This window comes from Cherax quadricarinatus, chromosome 94, assembly GCF_038502225.1.
Source record: "Cherax quadricarinatus isolate ZL_2023a chromosome 94, ASM3850222v1, whole genome shotgun sequence".
Lineage (NCBI taxonomy): Eukaryota > Metazoa > Arthropoda > Malacostraca > Decapoda > Parastacidae > Cherax > Cherax quadricarinatus.
This window is the reverse complement of record NC_091385.1, coordinates 1199512-1227129: the sequence shown is the minus strand read 5'-3', so window position 1 is coordinate 1227129 and position 27618 is coordinate 1199512. Positions and strand designations below refer to the sequence as shown.

Sequence of the window (27618 nt, the reverse complement as noted above, 5' to 3'; positions counted from 1 at the left end):
TCCTCTACTGAGGTGGAAGGATCAGTGATCCACTGTGAATCAGCGATCCACTACTGTTGTGGGAGGATCAATGATCCACTATCCTGGATCAGTAATCCACTATGATGGGAGGATCAGTGATCCTCTACTGTGGTGGGAGGATCAGTGATCCACTACTATGGTGGGAAGATCAGTGATCCACTACTGTGGTGAGAGGATCAGTGATCCACTACTGTGATGGGAGGATCAGTGATCCTCTACTGTGGCGGAAGGATCAGTGATCCACTGTGGTGGGAGAATCAGTGATCCACTACTGTTGTGGGGTCAGTGATCCACTGTGGTGGATCAGTGATCCAGTACTGTGGTGGGAAGATCAGTGATCCAGTACTGTGGTAGAAGGATCAGTGATCCACTACTATGGTGGGAGGATCAGTGATCCACTACTATGGTGGGAGGATCAGTGATCCACTACTGTGGGAGGATCAGTGATCCAATACTGTGATGGGATTATCAGTAATCCACTACTGTTGTGGGAGGATCAGTGATCCACTGTACTAGATCAGTAATCCACTACTGTGGCGAGGGGATTAGTGATCCACTGTGGTGGATCAGTGATCCACTACTGTGGTAAAAGGATCAGTGATCCTCTACTGTGGTGAGAGGATCAGTGATCCACTACTGTTGTGGGAGGATCAGTGATCTACTAATATGGTGGGAAGATCAGTGATCAACTACTGTTTTGGGAGGATCAGAGATCCACTGCTGTGGTGGGAGGATCAGTGATCCACTTCTGTGGTGGATCAGTGATCCACTACTGTGGTGAGAGGATCAGTGATCCACTACTGTTGTGGGAGGATCAGTGATCTACTAATGTGGTGGGAAGATCAGTGATCAACTACTGTGGTGGGAGGATCAGAGATCCACTGCTGTGGTGGGAGGATCAGTGATCCACTACTGTGGTGGGACGATCAATGATCCACTACTGTGGTCGGAGGATCACTGGTCCACTACTATCGTGGGAAGATCAGTGATCGATTAGTGGTGGGAGGATCAGTGATCCACTACTGTGATGGAAGGATCAGTGATCCTCTACTGAGGTGCAAGGATCAGTGATCCACTACTGTGGTTGGGTCAGTGATCCACTGTGAATCAGCGATCCACTACTGTTGTGGGAGGATCAATGATCCACTATACTGGATCAGTAATCTACTATGATGGGAGGATCAGTGATCCTCTACTGTGGTGGGAGGATCAGTGATCCTCTACTGTGGTGGATCAGTGATCCACTAGTGTTGTGGGAGGATCAGTGATCCTCTATGGTGGGAGAATCAGTTATCCACTACTGTGGTGGGAGGATCAGTGATCCACTACTGTGGTGTGATCAATGAACCACTGTGATAGGAGGATCAATGATCCACTACTGTAGTCTGAGAATCTATGATCCACTGTGGTAGGAGGATCAATGACCCACTAGTGTGGTGGGAGGATCAGTGATCCACTACTGTGGTGGGAGAATCAGTGATCCACTACTGTGGTAGGAGGATCAGTAACCAACTAGTGGTTGATCAGTGATCCACTACTGTGGTGGGAGGATCAGTGATCCACTATTGTGGTGGGAGGATCAGCGATGAACTACTGTGGTGGGAGGATCAGTGATCCACTACTCTGGTGTGAGGATCACAGATCCACTACTTTGGTGGGAGGATCAGTGATCCACTACTGTGGTGGGACGATCAGTGATCCACTACTGTTGTGGATCAATGATCCCCTACTGTGGGGGGAGGATCATTGATCCACTACTGTGGTGGATCAGTGATCCACTGTGATGGGAAGATCAGTGATCCTCTACTGTGGTGGAAGGATCAGTGATCCACTACTGTTGTGGGATCAGTGATCCAATGTGGTGGATCAGTGATCCAGTACTGTGGCGGGAAGATCAGTGATTCACTACTGTGGTGGGAGGATCAGTGACCCACTGTAATGGATAAGTAATCCACTACTGTGGCGAGGGGATAAGTGATCCACTGTTTTGGATCAGTGATCCACTGTGGTAGAAGGATCAGTGATCCTCTACTGTGGTGAGAGGATCAGTGATCCACTAATGTGGTGGGAAGATAAGTGATCAACTACTGTGGTGGGAGGATCAGAGATCCACTGCTGTGGTGGGAGGATCAGTGATCCACTACTGTGGTGGATCAGTGATCCACTACTGTGGTGGGACGATCAATGATCCACTACTGTGGTGGGAGGATCACTGATCCACAACTATCGTGGGAAGATCAGTGATCGATTACTGTGGTGGGAGGATCAGTGATCCACTACTGTGATGGATGGATCAGTGATCCTCTGAGGTGGAAGGATCAGTGATCCACTACTGTGGTAGGGTCAGTGATCCACTGTGAATCAGTGATCCACTACTGTTGTGGGAGGATCAATGATCCACTATACTGGATCAGTAATCTACTATGATAGAAGGATCAGTGATCCTCTACTGTGGTGGGAGGATCAGTGATCCTCTACTGTGGTGGGAGGATCAGTAATCCTCTACTGTGGTGGATCAGTGATCCACTAGTGTGGTGGGAGGATCAGTGATCCTCTATGGTGGGAGAATCAGTTATCCACTACTGTGGTGGGAGGATCAGTGATCCACTACTGTGGTGTGATCAGTGATCCACTGTGGTAGGAGGATCAATGATCCACTACTGTAGTGGGGGAATGTGTGATCTACTACTGTGGTAGGAGGATCAATGATCCACTAGTGTGGTGGGAGGATCAGTGATCCACTGCTGTGGTGGGAGAATCAGTGATCCACTACTGTGGTAGGAGGATCAATAACCCACTAGTGGTTGATCAGTGATCCACTACTGTGGTGGGAGGATCAGTGATCCACTATTGTGGTGGGAGGATCAGCGATGAACTACTGTGGTGGGAGGATCTGTGATCCACTACTGTGGTGTGAGGGTCAGAGATCCATTACTTTGGTGGGAGGATCAGTGATCCACTACTGTTTTGGGAGGATCTGTGATTCACTACTGTTGTGGGAGGATCAATGATCCCCTACCGTGGTGGATCATTGATCCATTACTGTGGTGGATCAGTGATCCACTACTGTGGTGGGACGATCAGTGATCCGCTACTGTGGTGGATCAGTGATCCACTACTGTGATGGGAGGATCAGTGATCCTCTACTATGGTGGGAGGATCAGTGATACACAACTATTGTGGGGTCAGTAATCCACTGTTGTGGATCAGTAATCCACTGTGCTGGGAGGATCAGTGATAGACTACTGTGGTAGGAGGATCAGTGATCCACTGTACTGGATCAGTAATCCACTGTGGGAGGATTAGTGATCCACTGTGGTGGATCAGTGATCCACTACTGTGCTAGGATCAGTGATCCACTACTGTGGTGGATCAGTGAACCACTACTGTGGTGGGAGGATCAGTGATCCACTACTGCAGTGGGAGCAACAGTGATCCACTACTGCAGTGGGAGCATCAGTGATCCATTACTGCAGTGGGAGCATCAGTGATCCACTAGTGTGGTGGGAGGATCAGTGATCCACTAGTGCAGTGGGAGTATCAGTGATGCACTACTGTGGTGGATCAGTTATCCACTACTGTGGTGGGAGGATCAGTGATCCACTACTGCAGTGGGAGCAACAGTGATCCACTACTGCAGTGGGAGCATCAGTGATCCACTACTGCAGTGGGAGTATCAGTGATCCACTAGTGTGGTGGGAGTATCAGTGATCCACTACTGCAGTGGGAGTATCAGTGATCCACTACTGTGGTGGATCAGTTATCCACTACTGTGGTGGGAGGATCAGTGATTTACTACTGCAGTGGGAGCATCAGTGATCCACTACTGCAGTGGGAATATCAGTGATCCACTAGTGTGGTGGGAGTATCAGTGATCCACTAGTGTGGTGGGAGTATCAGGAATCCACTACTGTGGTGGGAGGATCAGTGGTCCACTGTGGTGGGAGCAACAGTGATCCACTACTGCAGTGGGAGCATCAGTGATCCACTACTGCAGTGGGAGCATCAGTGATCCACTACTGCAGTGGGAGCATCAGTGATCCACTACTGCAGTGGGAGCATCAGTGATCCACTACTGCAGTGGGAGCATCAGTGATCCACTACTGTGTCTTGGTTCAACTTGGCTCTGGACTCGATGTCAATTGAGGCTCTCCAGTGCTCTTCAAGTTCTTTCTCTAACGAGAACATCAACAATCTCTCTACTTAAGTCACTCATTCTCTCTCTCTCTCTCTCTCTCTCTCTCTCTCTCTCTCTCTCTCTCTCTCTCATTTAGATAATCACTGTAAATCTTTTAATCTATACCCAAGTAGATAGATCTTAGCATATAGCCTCAAAGTACATTTCCAAGGCCTCTGCTGTCTGTCTCTCCCATGTAATCTCTCTCTCCCTCTTTCTCTTTTCCTTCTCTCCCTCACACATTCTTCTGTGTTTCTCTCTGGTATTTTCACTCACGGGATCGGTGTCTTCTTCCCTCCACTTGTTGTGATGGAGCCTCGCCATGAGAAGGCAACTATTTTTTCTGTTGTCTTCTAGTCATGGTGTGAATTGTTCTCTCTTTTTTCGTTTTTATTCTTGCGTCTGTCTGTCTATCTGTTTAGTTTCACCCTTACGCCCTCCCTCCCTTTCCATCCCTCTCCCACTCCCAGTCAGAGATGCAGATTATATACAAAGGCCACATGACCCAAGAAACAGGATTGAAATCAGGAGAATCAGGTGTAAGAACGGAATAAGGAATTAGGTCATGTTTACGTACAAGGGATTCAGGGCAAGTGAACTTGTAGAGTCAGGTTTCCACTGGCCTCTTAAGGTGTTGAAATTGCTTCGAGGTGCATAGCAATCTATATTAATTTGCTTTGTGCAATGTCACCTCCAAAAGTAATCTATTTAAATATTGGACAAAAGCGGTAGGATAGAAATTATGGACCTGAGGTTTTAACAAGGCCATTGTATATTGTAGACACGTTTCACCCACCGCTGCTTCTTTAGGGGAATACAGGTGAATATGTCGCCGAAAACAGTAGTTGTAATTTTTAAGGTGATCAGTCCCTCAGACGTTTTAGGTGGTGGTCAGTCCTTCAGTCTTGGTAGGTGGTGGTCAGTCCCTCAACCACTGAAGATACCCAAGTGTTGTACCTGTGTCTTAGTCATCAACTTCTCGGCGGGTATGGTGGACCATCGGTGACATATCCAATACACGCTTCCGAAACACGCGCGGATTGTGTTCTGAAACTTGTATTTGTGAAGTGGACACGTTATTGAATCTGTCAACGTAGCTGAGCGAATCTTACGGTTTACAAGTGATTGGTCCCTATCATTTTTCCTTGATAATGTCCCTATTAATTTATATAGACGAACCCAGCCACCATTCATACACACAACCACCCAATCCATCTCTAATATACATCTCTAATATACATCTCTAATATCCATCTCTAATATACCCTTCCTCCTCTGTTACACAAACACCAAATCTCTTCTCCCAGAAGACTGTCCTGAGAGGCAGACGAAAGAAATATACATTTTTCTCTAAGCCTTTTTTCCCTGGTTGTCAAAATCAATTGTGGAAATCTTCAAGATGGGGGCATTAAATTGTAATCAGAGCTTTGAATTGGTGAATTCCTTCCCAGTAGCGAAACCTGATCGGCTTTCCATCTGGGTGGGTTTCAACCCAGCAGGTGCGTGGTCGTCTGATTGCTGACTTTTGTCTGCGTCTAACCCTCTCTCAGTCTTTGGAATCAACGTCATTTAACGCATCTTTTTATTTTCACCCAAAGACTTTGAAAGAAGTAACTTTACGTTTGGTGTAAAGCCCCAAACAGCAGAGATCGAAACATGATAAAGCTCTACACGACTTTATAAAGCTTGACAGAGCGAGTCATGATTTGCCAAACGCTCCTCACAGAAAAAAAAGCCTGATAAGCCTTTATATAAAAGGGGGGGGAGGATAAAGCTCTACACAGGGCGAAACGTTGTCTCTAACCCCCCTATCACACGTCTTTTCTAAATAAAACTGCAAGAAACTGCACCAACACCTCCCCCCAGAACCACACAGATTCACACCAGAATTCTCAGAGATTCAATCCTACTGCCAGTACTTAATACAGGATCCAACTCTTTATAACAAACTTTTGGCTTTCTTCGGAATTATAAATCTTGAAGTGGAATTGGAATCTCTTGGATGTGCCACAAGAATGTGGAGGTTAAGAGGTAATGGAATTGAAAACTTAAAAGGGGGATAAAGAGTGTAAATAAAGAGAAGCATAATCCAGGATAAGGAAATGAGATGTATACCTTAGGATTTCCTTTGATGTACCTTAATAGGTTTCTAGGGTAGTTTTATCCTAACAGGGCGGCCTGAGGCCAGAATTTAGTCTTGTCTAATCAACCAGGCTGGTGTTATTAGTTGCCGGATGGCTCACATATCATCTTAGGTTGGCTGATCTGGCACCTGCCAGACCAAAACATCGACTGGTACTACCATACAGGTACTGTACCACCATTCCTATCTAGTATATGTAATGGTACCATACCTAAGTGTCTATGGCTAGTATAAGCGGCTAGTATTACCTTCGTGTACCTGTCTGATTCTATTTTTCTCAACCAAAAGTGGAGGCTGTGATCAATGTAATCCTCATCTTAATACTAATCCCTCTCCGACCTAGCTTCTCTAAATCCTAACCTCTCGAAATCCTAACACCTCTAAATTCTAACCTCTCTAAACAGCAACCCTCTCCCTCCTAGCCTCTCTAAATCCTAATCCTTCTCCATCCTTCTTCGTCTCTATCCTCCCCCTCCTGCACCCTGGGTAAATACACTTAGCTAGGTTTTAACATCCTAAGGTGATGCTCTTCTGGTTCGATCCTCCGTTTACTCGCTGCCTGTCTTCCTGTCACTGGCCGGGGACTTCTGACCAGTCAGCTCACTGGTAAACTGATTTAATTGGCCAGTTTAATAGCTTCTACGCCAGTCATCCAGGGTGAGTTGTGTGTGTGCATTGAGAGGCACTCTGAAGTGTGTGTGTGTGTGTGTGTGTGTGTGTGTGTGTGTGTGTGTGTGTGTGTGTGTGTGTACTCGTCTATTTGTGGTTTCAGGAATCGAGACATAGCTCCTGGCCCCGCCTCTTCACTGAGTGCTACTAGGTCCTCTCTCTCCCTGCTCCATGAGCTTTATCATACCTCATCTTAAATCTATGTATGGTTCCTGCCTCCACTTGCTAGGCTATACCACTTCCTGATTACTCTATGACTGAAGAAATACTTCCTAACATCCCTTTGACTCATATGGATCTTCAACTTCCAACTGTGACCCCTTGCTTCTTTGGAACATCCTGTTCCCATCTCTGGAACATCCTGTCTCTGTCCACCTTGTCTATTCCACGCAGTATTTTGTATATCGGTATCATGTCTCCCCTAACCCTCCTGTCCTCCAGTGCCGTCAGTCCGATTCCCCTCAACCTTCCTTTGTAGGACATTCCCCTTAGCTCTGGAACTAACCTTGTTGAAAAACCTTTGCACTTTCTCTAATTTCTTGACGTGCTTGATTAAGTGTTGGTTCCAAACAGGTGCTGCATACTCCAGTATGGGCCTGACGTACACAGTGTACAGTGTCTTGAACGATTCCTTACTAAGGTATCGGAACGCTATTCTCAGGTTTGCCAGGCGCCCATATGCTGCAGTGTGTGTGCGTGTGTGTGTGTGTGTGTGTGTGTGTGTGTGTGTGTGTGTGTGTGTGTGTGTGTGTGTGTGTGTGTGTGTGTGTGTGTGTGTGTTTGCTTCAGTCAATTCATAGCTCCTGGGCCATCCTGAACTGTATGTTCCTATCCCTCGAGTATTTTACATGTCATTATCATGTCTCTCCAATACTCCTCCTCTCACCCCAGTGTTACACATTACCCATAGGAAACCGAGGCCTTCCCAGGCCTCCTAGCTGATGAGCTGATCAATCAGACTGTTGGTGTTGGCCACACACACACAATTCAACATAGGCACCACAACCATCATTACTATACTAATGCACTAATGCCAGCAGTAACAGCTTGGTTGATCAGTTCCTGAACCAGCGTCAAGCCTGGTCATGGACCGGGCAGCGGGGGCGTTGACCCCGCAACACTCTCCAGGTAGACTACAGATAGACAGGTAGATCTGGATCAACAGAATAGATGAGCAATAGACGTGCAATAGAAACACAATAGACGTGTAATAAGAACATAAGAACATAAGAATGTAGGAACACTGCAGAAGGCCTACTGGCCCATACGAGGCAGGTCCTTATCAAAACGACATCTACAAAAACAAAAAACAAAATCACATCACTGTGTCCGAGACCATACTTAACTTACCACGGGGAAAGTGCTAAATCCGTAAGGGTCACCCAGTACGTGGTGTATGGGGAACAACCAGGCTTACCTGGAGGTTACCTGGAGGTTATTCCGGGGATCAACGCCCCCGCGGCCCGGTCCATGACCAGGCCTCCCAGGCTTAGTGACATCAAGGAAAGTGATGGAATATGACAGGGAAACACGGCTAGCTTTTGTTCCCACTGTGTCAAGCTTTTGTTCCCACTGTGTCAAGCTTTTGTTCCCACTGTGTCAAGCTTTTGTTCCCACTGTGTCAAGCTTTTGTTCCCACTGTGTCAAGCTTTTGTTCCCACTGTGTCAAGCTTTTATTCCCACTGTGTCAAGCTTTTGTTCCCACTGTGTCAAGCTTTTATTCCCACTGTGTCAAGCTTTTGTTCCCACTGTGTCAAGCAATTGTTCCCACTGAAGCAATTGTGGTGGCCCGGTGGCCTGGTGGCTAAAGCTCCCGCTTCACACACGGAGGGCCCGGGTTCGATTCCCGGCGGGTGGAAACATTCGACACGTTTCCTTACACCTGTTGTCCTGTTCACCTAGCAGCAAATAGGTACCTGGGTGTTAGTCGACTGGTGTGGGTCGCATCCTGGGGGACAAGATTAAGGACCCCAATGGAAATAAGTTAGACAGTCCTCGATGACGCACTGACTTTCTTGGGTTATCCTGGGTGGCTAACCCTCCGGGGTTAAAAATCCGAACGAAATCTTATCTTATCTTATCTTATCCCACTGTGTAACTACGTTGAATATGGGAGCAGCACACTACTGATGTATCTGATTTTGAGAAATATAAAGAATCCAGGTAGAAGGCAGCATCAAGGCACCACCTTGAAGACAGCATCAAGGCACCACCTTGAAGGGAGCATAAAAGCACCACCTTGAAGACAGCATCAACGCATCACCTTGAAGACAGCATCAAAGCATCACGTTGGAGGCAGCATCAAGGCATCACCTTGAAGACAGCATCAAAGCATCACCTTGGAGGCAGCATCAAGGCATCACCTTGAAGACAGCATCAAAGCATCACCTTGAAGACAGCATGAAGGCATCACCTTGAAGACAGCATCAACGCATCACCTTGAAGACAGCATCAAAGCATCACCTTGGAGGCAGCATCAAGGCATCACCTTGAAGACAGCATCAAAGCATCACCTTAGAGGCAGCATCAAGGCATCACCTTGAAGACAGCATCAAAGCATCACCTTGAAGACAGCATGAAGGCACCACCTTGAAAGCAGCATCAGCATCAAGGCACTTTATAGGCACTGCCCCTCATAAATGCCTCTGGTTGTCAAGGAAGATTCCCCATATCAGCTGATGCTTTGTTCGTGTCTCCTCTTATCAGCTGCACACTGATACGATAAGCTTAACACCTCGCGCGTTAAGCCAACGATAACAGAACAATGCCCTTGATAAGTATACAACTCCTCCAAGAGGAGCCTAAACAGCCGGGGACAATTACTGATTTCAAGGGACTTCCATCCACGCTGGCTGTGACCGGCTAGACCGTCCACATTACAAATGGACAACAGGCAGTTAAGGACTGTAGCCGGATAGGGCCAAGTCTCCCTACTGGCTGACACAGCGGGTCGCTATCAGGAACAGCACCGTCAGCTAGGGAGGTCCCTTGTACTCACTTCACGGTACCAACACGGATTCTTTATTCTGATATCCAAGCAGGATCCCAGTGCAGAGCAAGTTTCTACGGAGGACAACGTTTCGCTTATTGCAGAGATTTATCAAACCATGATTTGGCAAAGCTGTACACAGAAACGTCGTCTCAGTGGAAGGCTGTTCAACAATCTCTCCCCCCCCCCCCAGATGCCAGAATCTAAGCCCAGAGTGAAAAGTATAGAATAGAAGGCTAGAATTTCGCACCAACCCAAAAATGTTGGAAGTATGTTTAGGACAGAGAGGTGGAGTGGGCAACACTTACGTGGGTGCAGAGGCTATTACTGTGGGTGTAGAGGTGTTTATCGTGGGAGGTTATACTCTGCCTTCACTACCACCATTATAACCCACACTACCATCTCCACTATCACCATAACATCTCGATAATTTTAAGAAAATCTACCTAAACCTGCCCCACACACCTGCTAAACTAGCCACCATTCACTTATGACGTCTCTCCCTCTAATTTCACCCACCCTACAATCCCACCATATTCCCATGATTTCATACCTCACCATTCCCTCACCACACCCCCATACACACCTTCAACTACCATAGAAGCAAATCTCTTAAAACCAAAAACCCATTTCCCTCTTTCAGTCACCCCAACACCCCATCTCCCCCTCAACCACGCCCCCATCACGAAGCCGTCATGGGGTAACCTTATACACCCTCCCATCACTGACGGATTACCTGGGTGACGACAATTTGGAGCGAACGAACCCTCATTTAACACCCAATAAATTGTACCTGGTCCTCCCTCCATTAATACCTATAGCTCACGCCTTCACTGCCATTATACCTCATCAGCATACAATGGCAGTGACGTCATGGCACCTGCTTGTTCGGGGTCACGACCTTTGACCTCCGATGCTGTGACTGGTAGGCAGTGACGCCAGACAAGTGCTAATTTCCTTCGCTTTAAGAAGAGTAAATATACTTATTGTGAATTTCGCCCACAGTGGGACTGTTATTGAGTGAAACGTCGTAAAATAAAGCTCCACTGTGGGGCGAAATGTTGTCTTAAGTATCTGGAAATACTTTACAATACACCCAGGTTGTAGTCTGGTTGGTTAATGGGATCATTAAGGCTACAGTTAACCTGTGAACCACGAGTCCAGAGAACTCTAATCTTAAAAGAAAACGCTTAACTCTGGGTGTATATACACAGAGATATAAACCTCTCCGTGTATATACTGTATACATGATGAGATGTAGTGTGACTTTGTAAATGGTCCAAGACGGACAGAAACATCGTCGTAAGCTCCTCTCTCCTATGTGAGGGTTGTGTATTGTTCCAGTCACTGTATTGTGACCTTTCTGTTACGTGGTTCATCTCATCTTTCATGGACCCACCTGATGTCTGGTTCACTCCCAAGTATCTCAAGATGCATCCACTTCCTCTATACTTCCTCTCTCCAATCTCTTATCCACATGTCTATTATTCTCATCAACTTGCTCTATGTTCACTGCAAGTTTCCCATCTTTTTACACACTCCAAAACTCCTCCGCCAAAGTTCACAACTTCCCAGAATCTCCGCCAAAAAACTGTGTCATCAGCAAAAAGCAACTGTGACAACTCCCATGTCGTATCAGATCCTTTATCTTTTATATTAATGGGTACTATAGGGGTGACATTCTCCTTGCCAACTTATAGCATCACCACCTCTCCTCTCGGCTGAAACCCCACCACCTCTTCTCCTCCAGATCGACCCATCCCCCCAGAACCCCTATGCCATCTACCAGACCCCCACCACGAGGAACACTTCATACTGGAAAGAAGGCATTAACATCTAGACGTAAAACTCTTGCAACAACAATAAAGATCGACAGTGGAGGCAATGAAACTAAGGTTGACAATGTTCACAGTTTGACACATTCCTGTCGACACCTTCCCTCGCCTAAGACTTGATTTCTATTCGTGTATAAGCCATCATTCGCTGCGTTTTAAGTTCCAGTTGGTAATACCTATCTTGGGAACAGTCTCTGGGTTATGGAGAAGCGTGGAGAGGTGCAGCAGAGTTTGGAAAAGCTAATAAAATGAGAATAATAGAGAAAAAAGAATGGTAGTTCCCGGAGCAGCATCCTGGAAGGGACTGTTGGAGAGAGAGTGTCCTAGTGGTGGCGTTCCAGTAAGCATACTTCAAGTTCCACGGTTTTATCACCTTGAGTCTCCAGATCTCGCTTACAAGGAACACACCATAAGGTATCATCAGTACCCCATGAACACATACCTCAGCCTGACCCATACATCACCCTCGCATACACGCGTATTATACTCGGGTATATCTGTTTAGTCTAGGTGGAAGAGATGGTGGCAGGAGTGCTGGAAGAGGTCGTCAAGGTGCCATTTCACGTGCTGTGATTTCGTTTTAACAGGTTGTGATGGTTGGGGTCTCACGAACGTGGCCCGGCACGGCTCACACACGCACCGCCCCTTCAACACCAATACAAATAAGGATTTGTGCTGTACCAATACGTGACTGGTGATACGTGTGTGTGTGTGTGTGTGTGTGTGTGTGTGTGTGTGTGTGTGTGTGTGTGTGTGTGTGTGTGTGTGTGTGTGTGTGTGTGTGTGTGTGTGTACTCAGTTGTGGTTGCAGGGGTCGGGTCATAGCTTCTGGCCCCGCCTCTTCACTGGTCGCTACTAGGTCACTCTCTCTGAACCGTGAGCTTTATCATACCTCTGCTTAAAGCTATGCATGGATCCTTCCTCCACTACATCGCTTCCCAAACTATTCCACTTTCTGACAACTCTGTGACTGAAGAAATACTTCCTAACATCCCTGTGATTCATCTATGTATTCAACTCCAACTGTGTCCCCTTGTTGCTATGTCACATCTCTGGAACATTTTGTCTCTGACCACCTTGTCAATTCCTCTCAGTATTTTACATGTCGTTATCATGTCCCCCCTATCTCTCCTGTCCTCCAGTGTCGTCAGGTCGATTTCCCTTAACCTCTCCTCGTAGGACATACCTCTTATCTCCGGGACTAGTCTTGTTGCAAATCTTTGCAACAAGACTAGTGTATGTGTTAGTTACCATTTTGTCCTAGGCACATGTCGATTAGACACTAGGCCTGTGTGTGTGTGTGTGTGTGTGTGTGTGTGTGTGTGTGTGTGTGTGTGTGTGTGTGTGTGTGTGTGTGTACTCACCTATCTGTGGTTGAGGGGGACAATTCACAGCTCCTGGCCTCGCCTCTTCGCTAGTCTCTGCTAGATCCACTCTCTCCCCTCCTACTCCAAGAGCCTTATCGTACCTCGTCTTAAAGCTACGTATGGATCCTCTGTGTGTGTGCCGTCAACCTTCTTACTATCAACGAACACAGAAACAATATCCTCTGTACTTCCTAAATAATACATTAACAGTGAACGCTTAGAGGATAGAATGCTTGAAGAAATATTTAACGATATGCTCTTGCACACGAAAATCACTCACTACGAAAGCAAAAGACTTGGCAGACGATGCAACATCCCCCCAATGAAAAGCAGGGGTGTCACTAGCACGTTAAGAGACCATACAATAAGTGTCAGGGGCCCGAGACTGTTCAACTGCCTCCCAGCACACATAAGGGGGATTACCAACAGACCCCTGGCAGTCTTCAAGCTGGCACTGGACAAGCACCTAAAGTCGGTTCCTGATCAGCCGGGCTGTGGCTCGTACGTTGGTTTGCGTGCAGCCAGCAGCAACAGCCTGGTTGATCAGGGGCTGATCCACCAGGAGGCCTGGTCACAGACCGGGCCGCGGGGGCGTTGACCCCCGAAACTCTCTCCAGGTAAACTCCAGGTAATACTTGAGACTGTGGGACCGATTACCTCATCGTCCATGTGTTCTCTGTGGGACCGATTACCTCATCTTCCATGTGTTCTCTGTGGGACCGATTACCTCATCGTCCATGTGTTCTCTGTGGGACCGATTACCTCATCTTCCATGTGTTCTCTGTGGGACCGATTACCTCATCGTCCATGTGTTCTCTGTGGGACCGATTACCTCATCTTCCACTGTCTTCGCAGATCATCTCTGTATTGAACTGGTAAAGTCAGTGGCTGGCGAAATGTGTACAAATATACCCCGGTATTGCACCTGTGAAATTCCTCATCTAGTCAGTTTTGCCCATCACTGTTACAAGGGAAATGTTATGCACGTTTCCTTACACCTGTTGTTCCTAATCACCTAGCAGTAATTAGGTACCTGGGTGTTAGTCATATTACGCCTGCTGACCCTGTTCACCTAGCAGTAAGTAGGTACCTGGGTGTTAGTTATCTTACACCTGCTGTTCCTATTCACCTAGCAGTAAGTAGGTACCTGGGTGTTAGTTATCTTACACCTGCTGTTCCTATTCACCTAGCAGTAAGTAGGTACCTGGGTGTTAGTTATCTTACACCTGCTGTTCCTATTCACCTAGCAATAAGTAGGTACCTGGGTGTTAGTCATCTTACACCTGCTGTTCCTATTCATCTAGCAGTAAGTAGGTACCTGGGTGTTAGTTATCTTACACCTGCTGTTCCTATTCACCTAGCAGTAAGTAGGTACCTGGGTGTTAGTCATCTTACGCCTGCTGACCCTGTTCACCTAACAGTAAGTAGGTACCTGGGTGTTAGTCATCTTACACCTGCTGTTCCTATTCACCTAGCAGTAAGTAGGTACCTGGGCGTTAGTCATCTTACACCTGCTGTTCCTATTCACCTAGCAGTAAGTAGGTACCTGGGCGTTAGTCATCTTACACCTGCTGTTCCTATTCACCTAGCAGTAAGTAGGTACCTAGGCGTTAGTCATCTTACACCTGCTGTTCCTATTCACCTAACAGTAAGTAGGTACCTGGGTGTTAGTTATCTTACACCTGCTGCTCCTATTCACCTAGCAGTAAGTAGGTACCTGGGTGTTAGTCATCTTACACCTGCTGTTCCTATTCACCTAGCAGTAAGTAGGTACCTGGGTGTTAGTCATCTTACACCTGCTGTTCCTATTCACCTAGCAGTAAGTAGGTACCTGGGTGTTAGTTATCTTACACCTGCTGTTCCTATTCACCTAGCAGTAAGTAGGTACCTGGGTGTTAGTTATCTTACACCTGCTGTTCCTATTCACCTAGCAGTAAGTAGGTACCTGGGTGTTAGTCATCTTACACCTGCTGTTCCTATTCACCTAGCAGTAATTAGGTACCTGGGCGTTAGTCATCTTACACCTGCTGTTCCTATTCACCTAGCAGTAAGTAGGTACCTAGGCATTAGTCATCTTACACCTGCTGTTCCTATTCACCTAGCAGTAAGTAGGTACCTGGGTGTTAGTTATCTTACACCTGCTGTTCCTATTCACCTAGCAGTAAGTAGGTACCTGGGTGTTAGTCATCTTACACCTGCTGTTCCTATTCACCTAGCAGTAAGTAGGTACCTGGGTGTTAGTCATCTTACACCTGCTGTTCCTATTCACCTAGCAGTAAGTAGGTACATGGGTGTTAGTCATCTTACACCTGCTGTTCCTATTCACCTAGCAGTAAGTAGGTACCTGGGCGTTAGTCATCTTACACCTGCTGTTCCTATTCACCTAGCAGTAAGTAGGTACCTAGGCGTTAGTCATCTTACACCTGCTGTTCCTATTCACCTAGCAGTAAGTAGGTACCTGGGTGTTAGTTATCTTACACATGCTGTTCCTATTCACCTAGCAGTAAGTAGGTACCTGGGTGTTAGTCATCTTACACCTGCTGTTCCTATTCACCTAGCAGTAAGTAGGTACCTGGGCGTTAGTCATCTTACACCTGCTGTTCCTATTCACCTAGCAGTAAGTAGGTACCTGGGTGTTAGTTATCTTACACCTGCTGTTCCTATTCACCTAGCAGTAAGTAGGTACCTGAGTGTTAGTTATCTTACACCTGCTGTTCCTATTCACCTAGCAGTAAGTAGGTACCTGGGCGTTAGTCATCTTACACCTGCTGTTCCTATTCACCTAGCAGTAAGTAGGTACCTGGGTGTTAGTTATCTTACACCTGCTGTTCCTATTCACCTAGCAGTAAGTAGGTACCTGGGTGTTAGTTATCTTACACCTGCTGTTCCTATTCACCTAGCAGTAAGTAGGTACCTGGGTGTTAGTCATCTTACACCTGCTGTTCCTATTCACCTAGCAGTAATTAGGTACCTGGGCGTTAGTCATCTTACACCTGCTGTTCCTATTCACCTAGCAGTAAGTAGGTACCTAGGCATTAGTCATCTTACACCTGCTGTTCCTATTCACCTAGCAGTAAATAGGTACCTGGGTGTTAGTTATCTTACACCTGCTGTTCCTATTCACCTAGCAGTAAGTAGGTACCTGGGTGTTAGTCATCTTACACCTGCTGTTCCTATTCACCTAGCAGTAAGTAGGTACCTGGGTGTTAGTCATCTTACACCTGCTGTTCCTATTCACCTAGCAGTAAGTAGGTACATGGGTGTTAGTCATCTTACACCTGCTGTTCCTATTCACCTAGCAGTAAGTAGGTACCTGGGCGTTAGTCATCTTACACCTGCTGTTCCTATTCACCTAGCAGTAAGTAGGTACCTAGGCGTTAGTCATCTTACACCTGCTGTTCCTATTCACCTAGCAGTAAGTAGGTACCTGGGTGTTAGTTATCTTACACCTGCTGTTCCTATTCACCTAGCAGTAAGTAGGTACCTGGGTGTTAGTCATCTTACACCTGCTGTTCCTATTCACCTAGCAGTAAGTAGGTACCTGGGCGTTAGTCATCTTACACCTGCTGTTCCTATTCACCTAGCAGTAAGTAGGTACCTGGGTGTTAGTTATCTTACACCTGCTGTTCCTATTCACCTAGCAGTAAGTAGGTACCTGAGTGTTAGTTATCTTACACCTGCTGTTCCTATTCACCTAGCAGTAAGTAGGTACCTGGGCGTTAGTCATCTTACACCTGCTGTTCCTAATCACCTAGCAGTAAGTAGGTACCTGGGTGTTAGTTATCTTACACCTGCTGTTCCTATTCACCTAGCAGTAAGTAGGTACCTGGGCGTTAGTCATCTTATACCTGCTGTTCCTATTCACCTAGCAGTAAGTAGGTACCTGGGTGTTAGTTATCTTACACCTGCTGTTCCTATTCACCTAGCAGTAAGTAGGTACCTGGGTGTTAGTTATCTTACACCTGCTGTTCCTATTCACCTAGCAGTAAGTAGGTACCTGGGCGTTAGTCATCTTACACCTGCTGTTCCTATTCACCTAGCAGTAAGTAGGTACCTGGGCGTTAGTCATCTTACACCTGCTGCTCCTATTCACCTAGCAGTAAGTAGGTACCTGGGCGTTAGTCATCTTACACCTGCTGTTCCTATTCACCTAGCAGTAAGTAGGTACCTGGGCGTTAATCTTACACCTGCTGTTCCTATTCACCTAGCAGTAAGTAGGTACCTGGGTGTTAGTTATCTTACACCTGCTGCTCCTATTCACTTAACAGTAAGTAGATACCTGGGCGTTAATCTTACACCTGCTGTTCCTATTCACCTAGCAGTAAGTAGGTATCTAGGCGTTAGTCATCTTACACCTGCTGTCCCTGTTCCCTTAGCAGTAAGTAGGTACCTGTGAGTTAGTGGACTGGTGCGGGTTGCATCCTGGGACACCAGAATCAAGGACCACAATGGAAATAAGACAAACGGCCCTCGACTACCCACTGACATTACTGGGCTAACATCTCCCAGTACGACATAACTCTGGTACAGAATGCAAAAAAAAATGTCGTTCGGGTCATCTAATTGTTATTTCACCACTAACCTCAAATATTTTCCCTGTTCCTGACGAAGAAAACACCGTTGATTATACACACCTCATCGCCCACAATTCACCACCCACCACAATCATGTTATTAGACAAACTCAGCCAATCTAAGACATGAGTGGTCTGGGCTGGTGATTGTGTGTCGGGGGTCGAGGTGTGGTGAAAATCCTGTTTCTCCGTGATGACTGATGTTTGCAGTATGTTAATGAGAGATGCAACATGTTAGAATAAACATATGCTTTGCAAGTTCACGTTTTGATGTTTAAAGCAGTTTTGATTAGACGGGTTTTCAGTTTTTTCCCTGCTTGCTTTCTCTTTGTCTTTCCATCTTCTTTCTTCTGTGTTATCTAATGCTTTCTCTTTTGTATTTTTTTCTTGAGTTTCCTCTATTGTCTTCTTTGTTTCCGCTATGGCCTTTTCTTATTTTTACCGAGTTTTTACTTTCTATATCTCTTACTTTGTTCCGCTCCATCTTCTGGGCTGTCATCAGCATCCTGCATCTCCCCCGCCTCCTTCCCATCCTATCTTCTGTGTTCTCCACATCCTCCATCATCTTTGCCATCTCTATGTCTTATAATTTGTATTCTCCACGGGATCCCTGGACTTCTTTCTCCCTTTCATCTCTCGTCTTCTTGCCATTCCCTTCCTATTCCTGTCTTCGTTTCATTTATATTCTCCTCAACAGAATTCTCGACCATATTTTGTCTCTTCTAGTCTTTCCCCGTCTTCTCTAGACTCTTTCCGTCTCTTCCATCCTCATTTCCGTCTCTTCCATCCTCCTTTCCGTCTCCTCCAGCCTCCCTTCCGTCTCCTCCAGCCTCCTGTCCATCTCCTCCAGCCTCCCTCTCATCTAATTCTGTCTTCCTAGTGTTTACCTCCTGTCTCCTCCCGTCTTATAATCCGTATTCTTCACAGCATCATCTTCCATCATCTCTCCCGTCTTCTCCCACCTCCCTCGCGTCTCATCATCTCTGCTGTTCTCAACACACCCATAATTTAAGCATCACTCGTGTCCCACACACTAGAGATCTCTCCCCCCATCCATACTTAAGCATGTTATACGAATTTCTAAGCCCCTCCCTACCTGCTGCGTCCAGCACAACGCCACGGTGACCACTTCTCTTCCAGATGCTACTAACAGTTAGCCTGGCTGCTTACACACACATGCTGGCTGCAAGGAGGGAAAGAGGAGATATGTTAACAGCATATAAGACAAAAGTTTATGAAAGAACAGATTCCTCTCAACAGGAATAACAAGTAATTGACTAACTGGAAAAACAATGTTGTGACGATATAATTAAATAAGAGACATAACGTACGGATCATTAACGAGTATGAGAGAGAGAGAGAGAGAGAGAGAGAGAGAGAGAGAGAGAGAGAGAGAGAGAGAGAGAGAGAGAGAGAGAGAGAGAGAGACATTGAACCATACAGGACACACAACTTTCAAGGTGTCGTGGTACAGAGCTTAATGTTAGTTCATGAGAAAGACATCAGACAGGTGTGGGGAGGTCAGGGAAGGCCCACCATACCCACGTAAGCATTGAGGAGTGACCACGGGACGGGTCACAGGTCACGGATGACCAAATCGAGAATTTCCTGACCTTTAATAAAACATAATATACACCCTTGCTGAGGCACCTTGGAAGCGTAACTGTCACAGGCAGGTGTGCTCACCTGATCACCAATCACACCCTTAATTACACCTCTGTCGTATCTGACATCACTGATAATTACGTTACTTGCTTACTTTCAAAGACTTCACTTGTCTGACCTCAAGACTTCCAATCAATAAATATATAACTAATAATGTTACAGATAATGTTATTATTATTAGCAGTAATAAAGTAATATATATATATATATATATATATATATATATATATATATATATATATATATATATATATATATATACATATATATATATGTCGTGCCGAATAGGCAGAACTTGCGATCTTGGCTTAAATAGCAACGTTCATCTTGCCATATAGGACAAGTGAAAATTTGTGTATGCAATAATTTCGCCAAAATCATTCTGAACCTAACGAAAAAAATATATTTCACTGTGTTTGTTTAGTATTAAATTATTGTAAACAAATCTAAAATATATTTAGTTGGGTTAGGCTAAAATAAATTGTTCTTGTTATAATAAGGTCAGGTAAGTTTTCTAAGATTCTTTTGGAGCAAAATTATAATTTTTTACATTAACATTAATGAAAAAAATATATCTTTAAACGTATAAGAGAAAATTTTAGAAAGTACTTAATTTTAAATGAGTTCTTGCTAATTGACCAGTTTTACATATTCGGCACGACATGTTTATATATATATATATATATATATATATATATATATATATATATATATATATATATATATATATATATATATATATATATATATATCAAGGTAAGAATTATGATGTACGAGGTTATGCATAAACTACTGGATATTACAGTAACAAACACAGCATCGAATGTGACCTCGAGTGTTCTAGTATGTTTAGTCCCTCCCTCCCTCCATCCCTTCTTCCCTCCCTCCCTCCATCCCTTCTTCCCTCCCTCCCTCCATCCCTTCTTCCCTCCCTCCCTCCATCCCTTCTTCCCTCCCTCCCTCCATCCCTTCTTCCCTCCCTCCCTCCCTCCCTTCTTCCCTCCCTCCCTCCATCCCTTCTTCCCTCCCTCCCTCCATCCATCCCTTCTTCCCTCCCTCCCTCCATCCCTTCTTCCCTCCCTCCCTCCCTCCCTTCTTCCCTCCCTCCCTCCATCCCTTCTTCCCTCCCTCCCTCCATCCATCCCTTCTTCCCTCCCTCCCTCCATCCCTTCTTCCCTCCCTCCCTCCCTCCCTTCTTCCCTCCCTCCCTCCATCCCTTCTTCCCTCCCTCCCTCCATCCATCCCTTCTTCCCTCCCTCCCTCTCGTCTTCTCCCTAAGGGAACTTACTCTCCTTGGCAGCTACTTAAAGATCTTAACTAGTTAATAACAAAAATATATATGCATTGAGATTTTCCATAAATATATATATATATATATATATATATATATATATATATATATATATATATATATATATATATATATATATATATATATATATATATATATATAAGGTGTTCCCACGATCTCATGACTTAGGTAAGAGTTACAAACGAGTCTACAGAGATTTCCTGTTTATGACTGTAAAGGATGACCAGCACTATGGCCGACATCACTTCTCAGTAAGACTTGTTTAACTCATCTCTCAGATAATAAAAAGCACCAAACCTGCATTACTATTATATATATATATATATATATATATATATATATATATATATATATATATATATATATATATATATATATATATATATATATTATTGTAACCACGAACGAGTGGTATTGATCAATAACAACATTGCACTAGCCGAGGATTCGAACCCATGTTGTACTGACCCGCCACTGTGAGCGAGGACAAGAGTAATACACCTAGTTTGGCTGGGTGCTTGGTTCTTGTAGGATAGAGTGGTTCTGTGGGTTAAGGCGTCATGTGTTTCTAATCACAATGGCGGGCCAATACAACAGGGCTTCGAATCTTTGGCTAGCGCAGTGTTGTTATTGATATATATATATATATATATATATATATATATATATATATATATATATATATATATATATATATATATATATATATATATATATATATATATAATTAGTGTCTGTATTAACGAGGATCGAACCCGAAGTATATCTATCATACAATTACTAAAGCAACTGTTTAGCCCGGTTAACCACTGAAACGGATATTGGTATCCTGGATAATTCTAGCACGAGTTTGAGGAGGAAAATGATGGGAAATGTGCGAGTTAAATATACCAGTAGTGTTCGTAATGTTTAGTGTAAGACTAGCTGGTGTGTGTGTGTGTGTGTGTGTGTGTGTGTGTGTGTGTGTGTGTGTGTGTGTGTGTGTGTGTGTGTCTAGATTATCTTCAACTCTAAGACGTGAATATTAATTCTTTTCACTGCACATGCACTCATATGTACGAGCGTGAACACATACTACACAGCTTCATGAGTAGACATGACAAGGCCCAAGAAGCCAGATATACACTGGAGATCAAATTAGTCTAGGAAATAGGATCCTGGAGGTAAGTCTCCACTCCCTGTAAACACAATTCGATTAAAAACACACACACACACACACATACATCCCCAAACACAAACACACACACACACACATCCCCAAACACAAACACACACACACACACATCCCCAAACACAAACACACACACACACACACACATCCCCAAACACAAACACACACACACACACATACATCCCCAAACACAAACACACACACACACTTTACAAACACATCTCGTACTGAAAACCAAACGTTTCGACTATCATGTTTATCATAATTATCATTATTATTATTATTATTATTATTATTATTATTATTATTATTATTATATTCTTCAGAGAGAAGGCCCTTCACCACATTCTAAATTATAATAGCCAGCCACTATTTAAGCTTATAAATTAACAATATCACTAAGGTACATCTCATACACTCTTAAACCAGTACAAGACGGAGGGCAGTTGTCGACTTGGGTAAGGGTAGACTGGGTCTATTTAATGTGAGAAAGTTAGACTTGTTGTCTTAAGAGGGTCGGGCTTCGAGAATGTCAGGCTGCTTTAGGCTCGCCGTCAGTCATCAGGCTGGATTATGTTCTCTTACAGACTAACTCATTTGCATACGCTAAACCGTCTAACATGAAGCCGGTTTGCAAGCCGTCTTGCACAGTGCCAATACCAGTCTTGGTAAGAGCCTGCCTTGACCGGTTTATAGTACCTAAAGTACTCAAAACCGGTGTAAACATCGAGGCAGCGGGGTATATACATCGAGATGTTTATCTCATGGTATATATACTGACAGTCCAGTAAATCTGTGATTACACATAGAATAAATCGAAAAAGAAAACATTACTCTGAAAATTGATCTTAAAAGTGAGATTACAAATATATTTATTTTTGGTTTTGAATTTAAAAATGACTCGCTGGGACGTTGTTTTATTCCTGTTTATTTTCTGATTTATTTTCAAATTTATTGTTAGACTAATTTAAATCAAGTATTTTTATTTTTTTTGGCTATCTGATGGAACGTAATAAACCGGATAAGTGTAAAAATTAGGATAATTAAAACATTTAATACAAGAATAAACCTGATTGTTAAATGTAATCCATCACAGCAAGTTTATTTCTCTTCAGATTTGATGAGTATGGGCTTTGATCCAAATCTGCACACAGAAATCACTCCCTACGAAAGTAAAAGACTGGGCAGGCGATGCAAAATGCCGCCAATAAAAAGTAGGGGCGCCATTGGTACACTAAGAGAAAACACCATAAGTGTCCAGGGCCCAAGACTGTTCAACAGCCTCCCATCAAGCATTAGGGGAATTACCAATAAACCTCTGACTGCCTTCAAGAGAGAGCTGGACAGATACCTAAAGTCAGTGCCGGATCAGCCGGGCTGTGGCTCGTACGTCGGACTGCGTGCGGCCAGCAGTAACAGCCTAGTTGATCAGGCCCTGATCCATCAGGAGGCCTGGTCATGGACCGGGCCGCGGGGGCGTTGATCCCCGGAATAACCTCCAGGTAACCTCCAGGGGTCAACGCCCCCGGTCCGTTACCAGCCCTCCAGGTGGACCAGTGACTGATAAACCAGGATGTTGTACAAGAATGGTATACAATACCGACAAGATGAAATTAAGACACAAGTGCAACATCTGGGTATCTTTATTGTAGACGTTTCGCCCACCAGTGGCTTTATCAATACAAATTCCAGGACATAACTTGAAGACAGTGGAACTATGTACAGAAGATGAGGTAATCAGAAGACAGTGGAACTATGTACAGAAGATGAGGTAATCAGAAGACAGTGGAACTATGTACAGAAGATGAGGTAATCAGTCCCTCAACCTAGGATGTTACTACTGCCCCCACGGAATCCAACGTAGGAGCCACAGCCAGGCTGGTCAGGTACTGACTTGAGGAATCTAGAGTTTCCTGGTGATGACACCTGATGACCTTCACCTACGGTGAAAGATCAACAAACTACGGTGCTTGGAGAACAGTGAAACATACCAAACAGGAATCAGATACGAACACGTCTGTTACAAAATCAGTTAAAAGTAACTAGACATAACTACTGCACCTTAAAAGGACAGGCAATTATGGTTTATATATAACTAATGTCGTGTCGAATAGGTAAACCTGGTCAATTAGCAGGAACAAACACAATGAAATATATTTTTTTCGTTACGTTCAGAATGATTTTTGCGAAATTATTGCATACACAAATTTTCGCTCGTCTTATTCGGCAAGAGGAGTGTTACTATTTAAGTCAAAACCGCAAGTTTTACCTATTCGCCACGACAAATATATATATATATATATATATATATATATATATATATATATATATATATATATATATATATATATATATACATATATATATATATATATATATATATATATATATATATAGATATATATATATATATATATATAGATATATATATATATATATATATATATCTGCTTTTAAGATCTTAAGTGATCTTGAAGTTACTGTTGAGGTTGATTGCAACTAAACAAAGTATACACCTAGGTGAGGCACTAAACTTAACTCGGTGTGCCAGGCAAATTATCCAGGAAGGTCTGGTAAAGAGCACCGCCGAGCGCACGTTCGCTACGCTTCATTTGTCGCTACGACTGTTGTCGCGGAAGTCGCTACTGCAGCCACGAGCGAGATGAGGTGTAGTCCGGTGATGCTTCGCCAGTCCGGTGATGCTTCGCCAGTCTGGTGATGCTTCGCCAGTCTGGTGATGCTTCGCCAGTCTGGTGATGCTTCACCAGTCCGGTGATGCTTCGCCAGTCTGGTGATGCTTCGCCAGAAGATAATGGTTAGAATTGTATATTACAAAAATCTGATTTGTATCTTAAATGAATTTAAAAACAGATATTAGGACTACAATCCAGAATGTATTTTAGGCCTCAAATCAATACAAATATAATACAAATTGGATTTTTTATATCATAGCCTACAAATCCAGTCAAACAATATGACCTACAAATCAATTGATTCAAGGATATAAAATGTATTGTAGGTCATTAGCTAATTTTTTTATATATATATGTGGCTGACGTAACACAACCCATATTTAGCAGACTGTATCTCTGACGACCTTTCGGTCCCATTTGGAACAGAAACAAGTCCCACTGTGATCTGATAATGGCTCAAGTCGGACCGAAACGTTATAAGTGCGGGTTGTATAATATTCTATCTATATCAAGCTGGGAAGGGAAAGTAATCCTGGAGACTAGTCACAGGTATTTTACTGGTTAATTTGATCTTTCCAGTGGAGTTGAATGAGAAATATTGGAAACATCTCTTAGATATTCGTATATTTCACATTTGTTCGCCATCTGTGGACGTATCTCATCGTTTATGTGTTGTGACGTTAGCGAGGAGATGCTTAGTGCTAGACACGACAGATGATTGGCTAATCTTTCATCATTAAAGCTTACCCAGCTGTTTCCGACCCAGTTATCTGACAGCAGCATCAACGTCAACACGCTCGGCCACTCCTTACTCCAGTTCTTGCTTAAATTCGACCTGGGTCTCTTCTTGTTTTGCCTATTCTTCCTCTCTTTCTTCTTTATCTTTTCCCTTCTTTGTTTTTATAATTGATTTTGCTATCCTGTGGATGGTAGCACAAGAGGATATGGATACACAGAAGGCCTAGGAACCGGGTTTAAAAAGATTTAACAGGAATAAATCTGGATTTACACCTCCGGTTATCTTATCTGTTGGAAGCAAATTTAAGATAATTGCTTCACATGTCTGGTATCTTATTGTCATTAATAAGATACCTTGACATATTACATAGGTTATCATACTATCTTTATATTCCTTAATAAGTGGACAATTAAACACAGAGTGCTCAAGATAGTGACCATAAAACTGACCACATGATCCGTATTTAGTAAGATCATTGGTGTGTCTGCCAAACTGCCAGACATACTAGAAAATAAGTAAAGGACACCAGTGGAAATAAGTCACTCTGTCTGACTTTTCTGGGTTATCCTGGATACTTTACACATATGCTGCTATGTATGATAAACCATACCCCGGCCGGGATTGAACCCGCGGTCATAGAGTCTCAAAACTCCAGCCCGTCGCGTTAGCCACTAGACCAGCTAGCCACAATAAGATCCGCCCAACTAGGTATATTTCTACACCATAGGAAGGTTAGCACAGGCACCTCTGTGACCACAAATGCAAGTTTTTACAGACGAATCTCCAGCTAGCGTGGCCGTGACGAACTCTAGCTCAAGTCCCTTCACTGCCGTCAACATGACTTAAGAAATCGTAATGACACGATTGCAAATAAACCATTTCTTAAGTCATTGTCAGCATAGTTGCTGATCCCCTGTATTTGTTTCTAACATATCTAAGTATTATAGTTAGTACCATCTATATATTTTATATAGACGATCCCTTGCTAGATCTAGGGGCTAGAATGTGACGTCACGTGATGCCACATGTGAGCCCCTAAGCCTAGCAAGGGATCGTCTGTATATATAGATGGTACTAACTACAATAGTCAGATATGTTAGAAACAAATACAGGGGGTCAGCAACTATGCTGGCTATACTAGGCTTCTAGCAAGCTGTTACAGTCATTGTTTAGGTCGATACCTTCAGTAATGATAGACTACAGGAGTCAAATTCAGTATTATAAGTTAACAGGAGTCAAATTCAGTATTATAAGTTAACAGGAGTCAAATTCAGTATTATAAGTTAACAGGAGTCAAATTCAGTATTATAAGTTAACAGGAGTCAAATTCAGTATTATAAGTTAACAGGAGTCAAATTCAGTATTATAAGTTAACAGGAGTCAAATTCAGTATTATAAGTTAACAGGAGTCAACTTCAGTTCAGTATTATAAGTTAACAGGAGTCAAATTCAGTATTATAAGTTAACAGGAGTCAAATTCAGTATTATAAGTTAACAGGAGTCAAATTCAGTATTATAAGTTAACAGGAGTCAACTTCAGTATTATAAGTTAACAGGAGTCAAATTCAGTATTATAAGTTAACAGGAGTCAAATTCAGTATTATAAGTTAACAGGAGTCAAATTCAGTATTATAAGTTAACAGGAGTCAACTTCAGTATTATAAGTTAACAGGAGTCAAATTCAGTATTATAAGTTAACAGGAGTCAAATTCAGTATTATAAGTTAACTTTGGTATCATTCTGATGGCAGATAATTCAGCTTGTAGACGACCAGTTGTTAATTATCTCTAACTCACTATAGTTGCTAGAGTTCTTATCTAGGGAGGTGGCAACAAGACTAGAAGTAGCCCTGCTAGCAGACACTTGCTAGCAGACACTTGCTAGCAGACACTTGCTAGCAGACACTTGCTAGCAGACACCTGCTAGCAGACACCTGCTAGCAGACACTTGCTAGCAGACACCTGCTAGCAGACACTTGCTAGCAGACACTTGCTAGCAGACACTTGCTAGCAGACACTTGCTAGCAGACACCTGCTAGCAGACACTTGCTAGCAGACACCTGCTAGCAGATACTTGCTAGCAGACACCTACTAGCAGACACTTGCTAGCAGACACCTGCTAGCAGACACTTGCTAGCAGACACTTGCTAGCAGACACTTGCTAGCAGACACTTGCTAGCAGACACTTGCTAGCAGACACTTGCTAGCAGACACCTGCTAGCAGACACTTGCTAGCAGACACTTGCTAGCAGACACCTGCTAGCA

The 27618-nt window shown here is 43.9% G+C and overlaps 1 long non-coding RNA gene across 1 annotated transcript in view; it reads right to left on the bottom strand.

The window, feature by feature from the left end:
- LOC138855446 (uncharacterized) overlaps window positions 1–27618 on the bottom strand; it is a 98997-nt gene that overhangs the window by 56722 nt on the left and 14657 nt on the right. The window contains exon 2 of the long non-coding RNA XR_011394671.1: window positions 18871–18957. This is a non-coding gene — a long non-coding RNA (uncharacterized lncRNA). The remainder of the gene's footprint in view (window positions 1–18870; window positions 18958–27618) is intronic.